General features: G+C 41.1%; 1 protein-coding gene and 1 non-coding gene across 2 annotated transcripts in view; one reads left to right on the top strand and one right to left on the bottom strand.

Moving 5' to 3' along the window:
* LOC145410441 (putative acetylcholine receptor chaperone) overlaps nucleotides 1-16,595 on the bottom strand; it is a 67,167-nt gene that overhangs the window by 25,009 nt on the left and 25,563 nt on the right. The gene's annotated exons all lie outside the window — the stretch shown is intronic.
* LOC145410501 (5S ribosomal RNA) lies at nucleotides 13,170-13,288 on the top strand. Its single transcript, XR_013899291.1, has one exon. It is a non-coding gene; the product is annotated as a 5S ribosomal RNA (ribosomal RNA).

Genomic DNA, 16,595 nt, shown 5'->3' with positions numbered 1-16,595 from the left:
TTCTCTCTTATACTCTGCCTTTTTCTCATCCTCTTGTAACCTTTCCACTCTCCTTGCAACTACTCCTTCCTCTCGTCTTTCCCTTCTTCTATTTCTCCAACTTACTTGAACTTTAATTCTGGCCATCACCAAGTAGTGGTCAGAAAGTCCACTCCCCCAACCTCTATACACTCTTGCATCCATTACACATCTTCGCATCCTTTCATCCACACACACATAATCAATCATTGCCTTCCTTTCATTCAGTTCACCACCCACCCTTCTCATCACTCGCCATGTATACCTGTGGATCATTTTGTGCCTGAAGAGGGTATTGGCTATCACCAACCCCCTCCCAGCACAAATGTCCACTAACGCACTCCCATTCTCATCTATCTCAGCAAGCACACCCCACTCACCAACTATTCCATCCACCTTCACATTCCCAACTTTACCATTCATATCACCAATCAAAAACACTCTCTCATTCCTTCCAAACTTTTCCATGCACACTTCTACATTTGTCCAGAACTCTTCTCTAACTCTTCTAGCACGATCTTGCGTTGGCGCATACACACACACAATCGCCCACATTTGTATTCCAACTTTCAACTTTACCCACACAATCCTTGACCCAACTGATCCAAACTGTCTTATGCTCCTCTTCCATCTTTTACTCACAACTATACATACTCCTTCTTTTGCCCTCTCATTCTCACCTACTCCTGCACATATACCCCATCCATACTCCCATTCTCTCACACTTTCTCCTCACCATTTTGTTTCAGTTATTCCACATACATCCACTTTCGCATCCTCAAGCACCTGGACAATCTCTCTCTCTTTCACCTCATCATTCGCTCCCCTTACATTCCAGGTTCCAATTACAATGTCCTTTGTCCGGTCCTTGGTCGTCATTGTTTGGTCAGTCCTTGTCCGAGGCTTATTGTTTGTTTTTTTAGTTAGCTGTTTTCCGGGGAGGGGCACTAACCCTCCACCAACCCTTTCAGTCGCCTTTTACGACAAGCAGGGATACTGGGGGAGTTTCGTTTTCGTTTTCGTTTTCGTTTTTAAAGGCTCCAACATGCTTGCATGTGTCGGCCTTGGTCACCTAATGGCGGCTCTCCACGCTGCACGATCCATTGCAGCCTCTCTGTTCAGTCCCTTAACCCTAAGGTCACACTTAATGACCTCGTCCCATGTCTTTCTCGGTCTACCCCTCATAACCCCACCCCCAATATTAACACTTCTCACCTTCCTCACCCAACTATCATCCCCCATCCTCTCCACATGTCCAAACCACCTCAATCTACCTCTCCTCATCACAACACCAATACACTCCAGTCCCATCCTACCTCTCAACTCTTCCATTGTAAACCCAGCCCCTCCAGGCCTTGGACGCAGGGACGCACTGCACATCCACCTAATCATTGTCATTTCTGTACGTCTGAGCCGGCGAATGTCTTCCTCCTTCACTGCCCAGGTCTCACTGCCATACAGCATTACACTCCTAACACACGCTGCATACAAAGACCCCTTAGCACGTAGGGAGAGCCCCCTCAATGTCAGGAGAGGCAAGAGCTCCCTGAACTTCTTCCAACCACTTCTCACCCTAGCCACAGAGCTAGCTCCAGCCCCACCTCCAGCACACAACATGTCTCCTAAATAACAAAACTCTTCCACACACTCAAGAGATTCACCAGCAAGTTCAATCCTTTCACGTCTGACGATCTCCACCTGCTCACCCGGCACGCCGTACACATAAAATCAGCATTATCTCGCAGTCTACCTCTGATACCACTACATCTCTTATGCACCCATTTATCACACACACCGCACAAGATGGAATTACTTCCCACGCCCTTGTGGCAAACTGCACATGGCCACTCTCCCTCGTCTTTGACAGTACCGCCACCAACCCTAGATATCATCACTTTTGTTTTATCTGCATTTACCCTTAAACCCTTTTGCCCCATACCATCTCTCCACTTCCTAAACCTTTCCTCCGCCTCCCTTTCATTCTCTGCAATCAACACCAAATCATCAGCATACAACAACTCCCACGGGAGTCCGTTTCTAAAGTCACGTGAAAGGGCTTCAAGTACCATGATAAACAACATGGGACTCAAGACTGACCCCTGATGCACACCAACATTCACGGAAAACTCATCGCTCAAATCTCCATTCACTCTCACCTGGGTGTGAGCACCCACATACATGGCCATAACCACCCTAACCAGCCACTCCTCCAAGCCAAGCTTTCTCATTGCCCACTTCACCACCTCTCTAGGGACTCTGTCAAAGGCCTTTTCCAAATCAACAAAAACAAAATAAAGATCCCTTCTCCTACCAATATATTTTTCCTGAAGCTGTCAAACAATGAATATGGCATCAGTGGTCCCCCTACCTGGCATAAACCCAAACTGCATCTCATCAATATTCACTCTTTCTCTAATCATACCTTCTAAAACTCTCTCCATTACCTTCATTATCTGATCTAAAAGCTTTATACCTCTATAATTCCCTCTTTCCAGGGCATCACCCTTCCCTTTATACACATTTACAATTACACTCTTCAGCCAATCATCTGGGACAACACACTCATAAATAATCCTATTTATCAGGTCAGTGACTAAACTCACCCCTATATCGCCTGAGGCCTTCAACATTTCGGCAGTCAACCCAGACACACCTGCTGCCTTCCCCACCCTCATCCTGCCTATTGCCTCACTCACAGTAGCAGTATCAATCAAAGGCCAAGGGCCAGACACTGGATCTGCTGGCTCCAAACCTTCCCTGTCCCAGTCAAACTCCTCATTCAACAACCGGTTATAATACTCTCTCCATGCATCTTTAATATCCTCACTGTTCACCACTACCCTTCCTTCATCATTCTTCACACACTGCTCACCTATGATATCTCGATTATCCCTCTTCACCTGACCTGCCACCCTAAATATATTTTTCCTTTCCCCATGATTTAGGTTATCAAGTAATTGTCTCTGTGCCTCAGACTTTGCCCTGTATACCTCTCTCCTAGCCCTACGCTTGGCAGCCAAATATTCCTCTTTGCTACCACCCTTCTTCCATTCCCGGAAAAGCCTTCTTTTCTCCTTAATTGCAGCTTCTACACCCTCATCCCACCACCAAGTTACTTTATGTCTTGGTGGTCCTCTTGTCCAGCCGCATGTTACATCAGTAACTCTCAAGAAATTGTTCTTGAGGGCTCTGTACTGTTTATTAACGCCTCTGTCTACAGCTCCCTGTTCAGCCACCACTCTCCTCAACTCGCTATAGAAGGCATCCCTTACTACTTGGTTTTTCAGCTTCCATATTTTCCTCCTAGGTACATAAGTCCTCTTTTTCATCATTTGTTCTTTAAGCACCATATCACAAATCAATAGTTTGTGCTGCTGCACACACTCCTCACTTCCTATAACTTTAACATCCCTCACTAACCTCCTATCGGCCCTCCTAACCAGAAAATAATCTATCTGACTGCTATTTCCCCCAAACTCATACGTAATTAACCTACTGTCTCTTTTCCTAAAATATGCGTTGCACACAATCATGTCCGTTGCCTCCCCAAACTCGAGTATCCTTTCCCCTTCTGCATTCCTTAGACCATATGCACATCCCCCATGCACTCCTTCATAACCTTGTGCTGCTTCACCTACATGACCATTTAAGTCCCCTCCCAAAATCACTATCTCATCATCCCGCATACCACCCACTACACGTATTAAATCATCCCAAAATCTATCTTTCTCTGATTCATCCAATCCTGCCTGTGGAGCATATGCCGATATAATCACAGCTATCTTTCTTCCCAACAGAATTTTCACAACCAATATCCTATCGCTTACTCTCAAAACATTCATAACACATTCCACCCATTTCTCCGCAACCATCACACCAACACCTCCATATCCGTATTCTTGAAAACCCCCCCTACCCCCAGAAATGTATGATTCACTGTCAGCTATGTTATCAGAGGACTGTAATGTCTTATGAGATGCTAAATGGATCTATTATGAAATGTACTCTTACATAAACAATGTAGTACCAGGTACCATAGCTATAGCACTGACTGCAATGAATACTTCCACCAAAGAAGCTACAGTACGTATTATGAATTCTGTACTATGCTTCAATTAATGTAGCTCGGATGGGAAAATTAGCCCCCAAAGGCCTAAAGGCTATATATATATATATATATATATATATATATATATATATATATATATACCGTATATGTACAGTAATCTCTTCAATATCCGATGTAATACAGCCAAAGGCATGTCCGGAAAATGGGATCGTCTGGAAACTGGGATCCTGCCTCCTGGACTGGTACTTATGGACTCTAACCCAGCCGAATTCAGAAAACCACCTATATAACTCCCTACTGGACATGAATACACCTATTTAAGACCCTATTCACACAAATAGGGGTCAGAAAGCATGAAATAAATGAAAAGGAACCACAGAATGAGGAGTTAAGAGGTGAGTATGGAAAATATTTAGCAGTATTCAGGGTACTTACAACAAGTTCGTGGCCATCACGATGAATAACCCACCTCCTCTCAGACTCTGAAAGTAATAAGGTGCACATGAAGCACCTACAGTAATCCAGTGTTGCACTGCAATCAATCTTTTGCACTCTGAATTCTAATTTCTTAACACTGCGCATTCTTTTCTCACTTGTGCTCTAATTGAAACTCACTACTGTTGCACTCTGCACTGAAGCCTTTGCACTCTGAATTCTAATTTCTTAACACTGCACATTCTTTTCTTACTTGCTCCTGCACCTGAAACTCTCCAATGTACAGTAGCACTCTGCACTTAATCCTCTGCACTCTGAATTCTAATTTCTTAACACTGTAGCTACAGTCTGTTCTTTACACTGCACAGCACTGTAAATTCCCATGTGGTCTAGTGGTGAGTTTTTGCTGTTTATTCACTATCAGAGTCTGTGAGTAGGTGTTGCTGGTGGCCAAGGGACACGTCACTGGGAAGTGGTGATGGACTACCCGCTACAGATGACTCTGAAGATGGTGCCACGTTCAGTGGTGATTCCACCGTGGTCGGTGAGCTGGGCTGTGGCTCGGAGGTGGAAGGCCTGTCTCGGGGAGGCAGCGGTGTGGAGCCAAAGCTGAGCATGGCAGAGGTCACGGGCCTGAAGAAACTGTCAACAGTTGACGTAAGGAACAGTGATTCTGGCAATTGATGATGCGCTGCCTGAAAGCACGTACTTCCTCCACAAGTCCCAGGAGCACCATCTCCCTGTCGCAGTCTGGGTGTTCTAGGTAGCCAAGAATGAACTCGACATGCTCCTGGAGGAAGCTCAGCTTGGGGATGGCTGGAGTAGTGGCACGCTGAGAGGAGTCTGCATCATCATTGCTGTCCTCGTCGGAATCTTCAAGCTGGGTAATTGTACTGGCAACTGAAGATGCAATCTCGATATCAGACATGATCTGATACCCAGAATCGCCCTTGTCATTGTCCAACCACTCACGCACTTCGTATCAAGGTTGTCGGCAGCCGCACAAAGACGTGCATGGAAGTCATCCACGTCAAAACCTAGAAAGTCATGCACCACATCAGCTCCCAGAAGCAGACGAGACCAACCACTTTCCAGAGTCTTGACAGAGACTTCCCTCTATGCACCGGCCCAGTTGTAGATGGCTCACTTTATGCTGTAGCAGCGAATGCTTTCCAAAGTCCGCAGGCCTCGCGTGTCCCACCCCTCCCTGCGCTCGTCCTCGTCCTCAAGAACACCCATCACCTCGTCCAGGATCTTCCAACGGTACAGCCTCTTCATTGCCACGATCACTACGTGGTCCATTGGTTGAATGAGAGCAGTCGTATTAGGTGGCAAAAACATGCACCTAATGTGGCCATTCTCAGCCACCAACTCCTTGTCGGACGGATGCACAGGTGCATTGTCCAGAAGAGGGAGGGCCTTTACCTGGTCATGCGGGATTCCAAGTGTGTTCTTCTGGTAATGGATGGCCTCCTTGATAAAGTGCTGGTGAAACCAGTCTTTGAAGATCTTGGCTGTGAACCAAGCCTTCACAGAATGGTACCACACGACAGGAAGGACATCCATCACCCCATGAAGACACCGTGGCTGCTTTGCACGGCCAATAATAACAGGCTTGAGCCGGTGCATGCCGTTAGCAATGGCACAACACAAAGCAGATATCTGTTGCTTCAAGAGCTTGCAGCCAGGTACACACTTCTCCGTCTCCAATGCTTGAGTGCTCATTGGCAGCGAGCATATAATAGACCAGTTTTGTCAGCACTGTAGACTTGACCGAGAGTGAGGCCCTCCCTGTCGATCAAACCCTTCACCTTCTACCGAACTCCTCTACTCCCTTCTCGTTGGCATCCAGAGCTTCGCCATGGGCCTTACAGTTGGTAAGGCCATACCGTGACTTGAAAGCGAAGAGCCAACACTCGGATGCCTTGAAGTCCGAGGTGTCATGTAACCTTGCGAACTTCTCAGCGGCAGCCTTCAACTCTGTACCACGCACCAGCATGCCACCAGCACATTGTTGTCAGTACCAAATCAACGTGGAGCGGTCAATTTCTGCAAAGCGGGGAGTGAACATAACCTTCCTCTTCACATTGCATTTGGTCTTTTGATGCAAAGTCAACCGTGTACTGTACTGGGTGAGCTTGTCCCGGGATTTCTTGATGTCAAACAAGGCAGAGCGGACCAGGATGAATTCACGGAGGATGCAGGAGGTCGACCATCCCATATCCACCTTCTCCAATATCTCCCTCTTCTTCTCCAGAGTCAGAACCATTCGTTTCCTCTTCTTAGGCAGCGGGGCCATCATCACACACATGAGTAAAAAGCAGCAGAGGAACAACAGGGCCTGCAGGAGGTAGGGCACCACCACAAAAGCGAGCACGTGGGCAGCCATGGTGAGGAGCCTGCACTCACGACAATGGGTAGGTGGGAAATGGGGAAGAGGCAGTGTTGCCCTACCAGATGTCAGTGGAACTACACGGCAAAACACAGCTGGTCTGTGCTGAACGCCAAGTTCAAAATAAGGTGGGAAAAAAAAAATCGGATTTTTTTTTTTTTTTTTGTGGGGGGGGGGGGCCCAGGCCCAAACTGTTTGGACATTGGGGAGTCCGGATACTGGGTATCCGGATATTAGAGAGATTACTGTATACATATACAGTACTGTATATATATACATAGATCTATCTATCTATCTATAGCCCGACGCCCTAATCAAACATACACATACCGGTATATATTTATATATACAGTACATAGTACAGTAAACCCTCACTTTATCGCGGGGTTATGTTCCAAAGGCACCCGCGATAAGCAAAAATCCGCGATGTATCGACACTACCCCTAAAATGGCTATTTATTGTCTATTAATAAGAAAAACCAATACGGGTACTCACTGATGATGAATGAGACGAATTGAGGATGATGATGATCATGAAGTTCAGTACAAGGTGTATATTAGTTGTGCAGCTCTTGAGAGGGCGCCTATGACGATATTTCTGCGGGCGGTGAGCGAAACGTAAGTGTGGGAGGTCGGTCTACCACGCACCACACAGTTAGTTTGAATCTGATGGTCGAACCATGCGTGACTCGCAAATCATTATTTGTGGCTTATTTTTCTGCCTTCCAGTGATTGCTTGCCTTGTCTGTCAACATGGGGCCTAAGCGTAATGCTAGTGATGCATGTGGTAACACACCAAAATGGACTAGTAAATTGATGTTGCTGACAGAGAAAGTTAAAGTGTTGGACAAACTTAAGTGAGGAATGTCGGCAACAATTCTCCGTCAGGACAATTCCCCGTCATTTATTTACATACCAGTTTATTCAGCAAGTACAGTACACTAGTTTTTTACTTATATGAGTTATAAAATCCCCCTGAAAATTAGTTATTAAAGTATTAATTAATCAATAATAAGTATATTTATAGAATGACAGGGAATCATCCATGTTTTGATGGTGAACTGACTTGATGGTGAATTGTCTCTGAACCGTGTGTTTGGGGTGAGTCAACTATTCTTACAATAAAGAAGACAGAACGTAGCATACGGGACTAAACGGGAGTCAGTGTGGGCTACTGCACCAGACTGTGATGAAGTGTCTCAACCTATGCCTGTGAACTGGCTCAGAACCGTATGTTTGGGGTGAATGAGTCAACTGTTTGGACAATAAAGAAGGCAGAATGTAGCATATGGGAGGCAGTGAGAGTCTGTGCACCAGACTGCTAAAGTGTCTCCACCTACGCCTGTGCTTGTCAGGTAAACTGGGAGGTGCAGTATGGTGGTGCGGTGCGGTCCTGCTCCTCTCTTTGAGGAGGGTGCGTCGGCAGCAGCCAATCAGCGGCAAGTAAAAATGTAAAGCGTGTTTGGATTGGCTACTGGTAAGGCTCCAGTCAATTATGTGCCACCTACCAATGATTCTGGGTATTTCCTCACCCCACGCCACGATTTCGCTTGTATTTTATCAAATATATTAGCCGATTTTTAATTATTATTTTAATACAGCTATTAATATTTTAGAATAAATAAAGATGTAAAATACCATAAACATATCCATTTCAGAATACACTACTGAAAATAAAGATGTAAAATATGTACTGCACCCTAAAAGTAGCCGTAGTAGGCTTTGCGGAAACAGCGATGAGGCGGGGTTTCCCGTAATGTAAAAATACTTAGGTTCCAATGAAAATCCCGCGATAAAGTGAACCGGCAATATCTGAACCGCATTATAGCGGGGGTTTACTGTATATATATACAGGTAACTCGCACGGAACACGATCTCACGGAACGCGCTCGCAATTATACACGGTAAGGGCTGGGATACATATAAGACAACGTAAGATTAAAAAACCATTATGAAAACTACAAATTAACGCAGGAGAGGCCTTTGAAAGATCAAATCCTCGAACGTCACCGCAGCGCGCGGTTTGTTTTGATTACGTGACGATCTAGGTGGGAAATTATTCAGTGAGTGAGACATTCCTGAGTACAGTAGCACAGTATTTGTAAGTTAAATATTTACAGTACTGTACTGTTCTGGTAAGTTTATGTGCAACTTAAAGTACTATTAAATAACGTTAAAGCAAGAAATAAAGTCTTATAACCAGTTTACCTGATAGGCGTCAGAATATTGCCTTTTTTATTTGTTCGTTTTTTCCACAATACTGTACAGTATTTGTAAGTTAAATATTTACTGTTCTCGTATGTACTGTACTTGTAAGCACTTAAATAAAGTTAAATCATTAAATAAAGCCTTGTAACCAGTTAACCCGAATTATATGATTACCCATGATCGGCGTCGGAATATTGCCATTTTTGTTTGTTCGTTAAACTCTTACTGTACTGCTTTTCCACAGTACTGTATTTGTAAGTTAAATATTTACTGTTCTGGTATGTACTTGTAAGCAATTAAAGCATTAAATAAAGCCTTGTAACCAGTTAACCTGATTTATATGATTACCCATGATCGGCGTCGGAATATTGCCTTTTTTGTTTGTTCGTTAAAGACTTATAATAAAAGAAAAATACATTTTTGTCTTGGTATCTTTACCTATTTGTTCAGGTTTGCTGTAATGGTTTGGATCATTTGATGCAATGCAACTTGTAGAAAATTGTTAATAAACTTTCGGGAAGTGAACGAAAATCTGGGACATGAGACTGACCTTGACTTCACCCTCTCATCATCTCATGTATCATCTGTCAGTTCACCACCTACTGTCATGATGAGTGGATGTACGATTTTTTCACTCATGGCCATGCCTAACCACACATAGGTACACCCATTATCTCAACCCAGACAGAAAATACAATCTTTTTCCTCCCTTGCAAAACACAAACAACCACCCTGTTTACGAGACAGCAATACATATTGCGAAAATAACAAGGTAAAATGATAAAGATGAACGTAAAATGATAGAGAAAGATGAACATGTTATGACGGAAGAAGTACGTTTTCCCCGTCTGTAAACGTATTTATTTCTGCTTTGTATCTGTATTCGTAATAATTAGACTTATTGTTAGTTCTGAAACTGCATTACGATTCTATTTTTAGCCATTCTCATGGTGTGGGAGCTGGAAGTTGTGACACAACTTCCTTATTGCTAATCGGACTGACCCTCCACTTTATTCTCCCGTGGCAGAGTCTAGCCTTGGAGGACGTGCAGTTTTCTCATTTAGGACTGAAAATTCAACTCTTTCGCTCCCTTTTCCAAGCATGGGCACAACGATAACGTAAAAAATAACTCGAAACTACCATAAATATATATCAAAAAGGTGAAAATGTATTCATAACATTTTTTTTTTTTCAGCCATTCCTAACAGATTATGTACTGAAATCATTCGATATCACAGTACTGCACTTCTAAGTTAAATATGTACTGTTCTGGTATGTACTTGTAAGTTAAAGCACTGGTACCAGTTAACCTGATTTATATGATTACCTATGATCGGCGTCGGAATGTTTCCTTGTGTTTACGTACAGTATTTGTGTGTTGAAGTTTTCTCTGGAGTACTGTATTTGTGAGTTATAACATTAAATAAACCTTCTAACCACTTAAAGTGCTTTCTAGTGATTACCAGTGACAGATAACAGCAAAACAACACATTTGGGGGGTCTAGGGAGCAAAATACGGAGTAGTTTAAATATACGTGATTTCGCACCTAACACGGCACGGTAGGAACGAAACCCACGTGTTCCGTGCGAGTTACCTGTATATATATATATATATATATATATATATATATACAAAGTCAAGTAGCCTATGGTGCGGACTTCTATGCCACGGTTTTCTATGACACGGCAAGGTGCCAGACCCCCCCCCCAGAACGAACCACGCACATGAAATACCTATGGCGCGGGCACGGAAAGGTTTGAAACGCACGGGGAAATTCCCCTGGCGGCATGCTCCCGTTTGTAAACAAAGAAGATGGCAACCATTTCAGCTCCATACTACAAGTGCTCCAACTGTGGACTTTTTTCTCTCTTATGAGGAGGTTAAACTTCACCAAATTCATTGTGTTAAGTAATGAAACATTCAAGATTCTTTGGGTATTATGACTAGTTTATAGGTCTGTTCGTAAGACCGCTATGAATGGGTTAGTGATGAAGCACCTATCTCTGAGCTATCATCATCACGTATATAAGAAAGATTATTAATGTGTTAAATGTGAGTTTTGTTGACATTTGAGCATCCAAACTTTATGAAATAAACTTCTTCAATCAATGTTTGAACAGGCAGCCTCTGCCATCTTTAATGTTTTGGTTGGTCAGCTGATCTGAGTCTACTTGGCCGAGCTTTTTTTCATTCAATCTGCAGCGCGTGGTATTGCCCAAGTAGACACAAGGCTGATCACCCTCCCGTTTTTTGTGCCTACTGTTACGTGTAATACATGCACTAACTGATTGCTTGACTGTGTGTGTGTGTGTGTGTGTGTGTGTGTGTGTGTGTGTGTATGTGTGTGTGTGTAAGTGGGGAAAAATGGGGAAAAGTGGGTTGAAAAGGGGGTTTTGGGTGAACGTTCAGAACCAAATTCCATTTTTCCCATAGGTTTAGTTAGTTGTATGGCACGGTTTTTTATGGTACAGGCATGGTCCAGAACCAATTAGCCATGCCTTAGGCGACTTGACGGTATAGAGAGAGAGAGAGAGAGAGAGATGGTATGGGGCACAAGGGCTTAAGGGTAAATGCAGATAAAACAAAAGTGATGATATCTAGAGCTGGTGGCGGTACTGTCAAAGACGAGGGAGAGTGGCCATGTGCAGTTTGCCACAAGGGCATGGGAAGTAATTCTATCTTGTGCAGTGTTTGTGATAAATGGCAGCACAAGAGATGTAGTGGTATCAGAGGTAGACTGCAAGATAATGCTGATTTTATGTGTACGGCATGTCAGGGAGAGCAGGTGGAGATTGCCAGGAGTGAAAGGATTGAACTTGCTAGTAAATCTCTTGAGTGTGTGGAAGAGTCTTGTTATTTGGGAGACATGTTGTGTGCTGGAGGTGGGGCTGGAGCTACCTCTGTGGCTAGGGTGAGAAGTGGTTGGAAGAAGTTCAGGGAGCTCTAGCCTCTTCTGACATTGAGAGGGCTCTCCCTACGATCTAAAGGGTCTTTGTACGCAGCATGTGTTAGGAGTGTAATGCTGTATGGTAGTGAGACCTGGGCAGTAAAAGAGGAGGATATTCGTCAGCTCAGACGTACAGAAATGACAATGATTAGGTGGATGTGTAATGCGTCCCTGCGTGCAAGGTCCGGAGGGGCTGGGATTACGACGGAAGAGTTGAGAGGTAGGATGGGACTGGAGTGTATTGGTGTTGTGATGAGGAGAGGTAGACTGAGATGGTTTGGACATGTGGAGAGGATGGGGGATGATAATTGGGTGAGGAAGGTGAGAAGTGTTAATACTGGGGGTGGGGTTATGAGGGGTAGACCGAGAAAGACATGGGACGAGGTCATTAAGTGTGACCTCAGGGTTAAGGGACTGAACAGGGAGGCTGCAATGAATCGTGCAGCATGTAAAGCCGCCGTTAGGAGACCAAGGCCGACACATGCAAGCGTGTTGGGTTCTTCAAAAACGAAATGAAACAATATATATATATATATATATATATATATATATATATATATATATATATGCATATATATATATATATATATATATATATATATATATATATATATATATATATATATATATATATATATATATATATATATATATATATATATATATGCATATATATATATATATATATATATATATATATATATATATATATATATATATATATATATATATATATATATATATATATATATATATATATATATATATATATATATATATATATATATATATATATATATATATATATATATATATATATATATATATATATATATATATATATATATATATATATATATATATATATATATATATATATATATATATATATATATGCACATATATATATATATATGCTTATATATATATATATATATATATCTTATATATATATCTTATATATATATATATATATATATATATATATATATATATATATATACATATATATATATATCTTATATATATATATATATATATATATATATATAGATATATATATATGTATATACACTATATATATAGATATATATAATATATAAACGGCCATACCACGTTGAGTACACCACTTCCCGTCCGATCAGCGAAGTTAAGCAACGTTGGGTCTGGTTAGTACTTGGATGGGTGACCGCCTGGGAACACCAGATGCTGTTGGCATCCCTACGTGTCAAGTGGGGTTGGTGGAGGATTAGTGCCCCTCCCTGTAAAACAATTAACTCTAAGCCCTTGGTCACCCCGTTTGGGATACATGACCTCTGGCAATGAATGAATGAATGAATATATATATATATATATATACATATTTATATATATATATATATATATATATATATATATATATATATATATGTATATGATAACTACGCCCTTTCCTTTGTCAGGACGAGTAATAATTATGCCGTCATCATTTTTGAGAGGTTTCAAAATCTTACGATATCCATAGTCCTCTTTTTGTTCTTTGAGATGTGCAGAGTGCTGTCTAAAAGAATTTTTAGCTAAAGCAGATACATTATGCCACATGTAAGTCCAGTCTTGTTTGAAAAGGTTGCATTTCTTTAAAACTGAACATAATCTCTCAAAAGGTAAAAAGAACTTAACATAGTTTAAACGAACAGGAGGGAGAGCAAAATCCAAGCCTAATGACAAAACATCCTTCTCTTCCTTAGTCAAAGACCTTGAAGAGAGGTTAAAAATGACTTTATCTATATCAACTGAACTACTGATGTCCATTCCTAACCCCCTAAGCTTACGTGAATGTGTAGCTACAATCTTATTGATATTTTTCTTCACAAAACATTCAATGATTACACTGAGACATTTGAAATCAAAATATGAAACAAGGTTTTTTAGCTTATGTTTCAATGCATCAATTTCTCTATTAAGTTTAAGCAGTTTGTTCTTCTGCTTCCTTATTTCAACATCCAAAAGGTGAAAGAGCCAAGATCTATATGTTGATGTGGCATAAAACCTTGAATCATGTAATTTAAATCTAATGAAATTAGGCACTTGGCCATAATCCCTACATGTCCTTTAAAAAATGAGGTCCCTTTCCACCTTCTTGACCTTGAATGCTGTCTTCTCAGTGCTCCTATAGCATCGCAGTGTGGGTTGGCCATATCTTGTTAATAAAATATCCGCAATAGATCTTCCTCTTGGGAACCTTAGTCTTGTCAGGAAAAGTAGTACCAACGTTGTGATGTACAGCATCTTTATTATTAATCCAAACATTTCGGAGACACAATCTCCATCATCAGTGGATCTGTTAAAAGTTGTTACTGTGTGAATAGTTGGGTCGCTAGTCGAGTTATTGAGACTGGGTCGCATTCTATGAATCAGGATGGATTCGGCAGTGATGAGGTCAGAGTAAGACTGACATGAAGTTAGTATAAAGAAAAGCATTAGCATATGAAGGACCCAGTGGTGACCCCATCGCCACTCCATCTTTTTGAGTAAAAAGTTTTCCATTAAATGTAAACAGGGATTGGTGGGTTGCTATCTCCAACATGTTGTAAAATGATTTTCTGTCCAAGCCAACTGAAGTAAGAGTAGAAATACTGGTGTTATCTGTGATGAGCCGAGTGGTTTCATGCAGGGCTTCTACATCAAAGCTAGCCAGGGTGACAGGGTGATCAAATCTCAGAGAAGTGACTTCCTTGACAAACTCTGCAGAATTTTGAACCGTATATTTATTTGTACATAAGGAACTGATCAGGGGAACCAAAAATTTTGCTGTGTTATAACTGAAGGTACCAATAGATGAAATGATGGGTCTTATAGGCGTGTTAGGTTTATGAACTTTGGGGAGACCATAGAGATAACCAGGAACTGAGCCAGAAGCATACAGACTATTAGTCGTACTATCACCTACTTTATCTTTAATACTTCACAGTAATCTATTTAGTTTGTCTTCATGATTTAGGATGGCAGATGGAATATCAGAACTGATGACCTTAAATTTAGAGGTGTCACTAAGAATATGATTAAGCTTTAGTACATAATCATCCTTGTTCATGATAACTACGCCCTTTCCTTTGTCAGGACGAGTAATAATTATGCCGTCATCATTTTTGAGAGATTTCAAAATCTTATGATATCCATAGTCCTCTTTTTGTTCTTTGAGATGTGCAGAGTGCTGTCTAAAAGAATTTTTAGCTAAAGCAGATACATTATGCCACACGTAAGTCCAGTCTTGTTTGTAAAGGTTGCATTTCTTTAAAACTGAACATAATCTCTCAAAAGGTAAAAAGAACTTAACATAGTTTAAACGAACAGGAGGGAGAGCAAAATCCAAGCCTAACGACAAAACATCCTTCTCTTCCTTAGTCAAAGACCTTGAAGAGAGGTTAAAAATGACTTTATCTATATCAACTGAACTATTGATGTCAATTCCTAACCCCCTAAGCTTATGTGAATGTGTAGCTACAATCTTATTGATATTTTTCTTCACAAAACATTCAATGATTACACTGAGACATTTGAAATCAAAATATGAAACAAGGTTTTTTAGCTTATATTTCAATGCATCAATTTCTCTATTAAGTTTAAGCAGTTTGTTCTTCTGCTTCCTTATTTCAACATCCAAAAGGTGAAAGAGCCAAGATCTATATGTTGATGTGGCATAAAACCTTGAATCATGTAATTTAAATCTAATGAAATTAGGCACTTGGCCATAATCCCTACATGTCCTTAAAAAAATGAGGTCCCTTTCCACCTTCTTGACCTTGAATGCTGTCTTCTCAGTGCTCCTATAGCATTGCAGTATGGGTTGGCCATATCTTGTTAATAAAATATCCGCAATAGATCTTCCTCTTGGGAACCTTAGTCTTGTCAGGAGAAGTAGTACCAACGTTGTGATGTACAGCATCTTTATTATTAATCCAAACGTTTCAGAGACACAATCTCCATCATCAGTGGATCTGTTAAAAGTGTAATCATTGAATGTTTTGTGAAGAAAAATATCAATAAGATTGTAGCTACACATTCACGTAAGCTTAGGGGGTTGGGAATTGACATCAATAGTTCAGTTGACATAGATAAAGTCATTTTTAACCTCTCTTCAAGGTCTTTGACTAAGGAAGAGAAGGATGTTTTGTCGTTAGGCTTGGATTTTGCTCTCCCTCCTGTTCGTTTAAACTATGTTAAGTTCTTTTTACCTTTTGAGAGATTATGTTCAGTTTTAAAGAAATGCAACCTTTACAAACAAGACTGGACTTACGTGTGGCATAATGTATCTGCTTTAGCTAAAAATTCTTTTAGACAGCACTCTGCACATCTCAAAGAACAAAAAGAGGACTATGGATATCGTAAGATTTTGAAATCTCTCAAAAATGATGACGGCATAATTATTACTCGTCCTGACAAAGGAAAGGGCGTAGTTATCATGAACAAGGATGATTATGTACTAAAGCTTAATCATATTCTTAGTAACACCTCTAAATTTAAGGTCATCAGTTCTGATATTCCA

Source organism: Coenobita brevimanus, chromosome 85, assembly GCF_032717465.1.
Source record: "Coenobita brevimanus isolate Jiangsu-jjx chromosome 85, ASM3271746v2, whole genome shotgun sequence".
NCBI classification, from domain to species: domain Eukaryota; kingdom Metazoa; phylum Arthropoda; class Malacostraca; order Decapoda; family Coenobitidae; genus Coenobita; species Coenobita brevimanus.
Note: the sequence above shows the minus strand (reverse complement) of the source record. Positions and strands in the feature narration are given on the sequence as shown.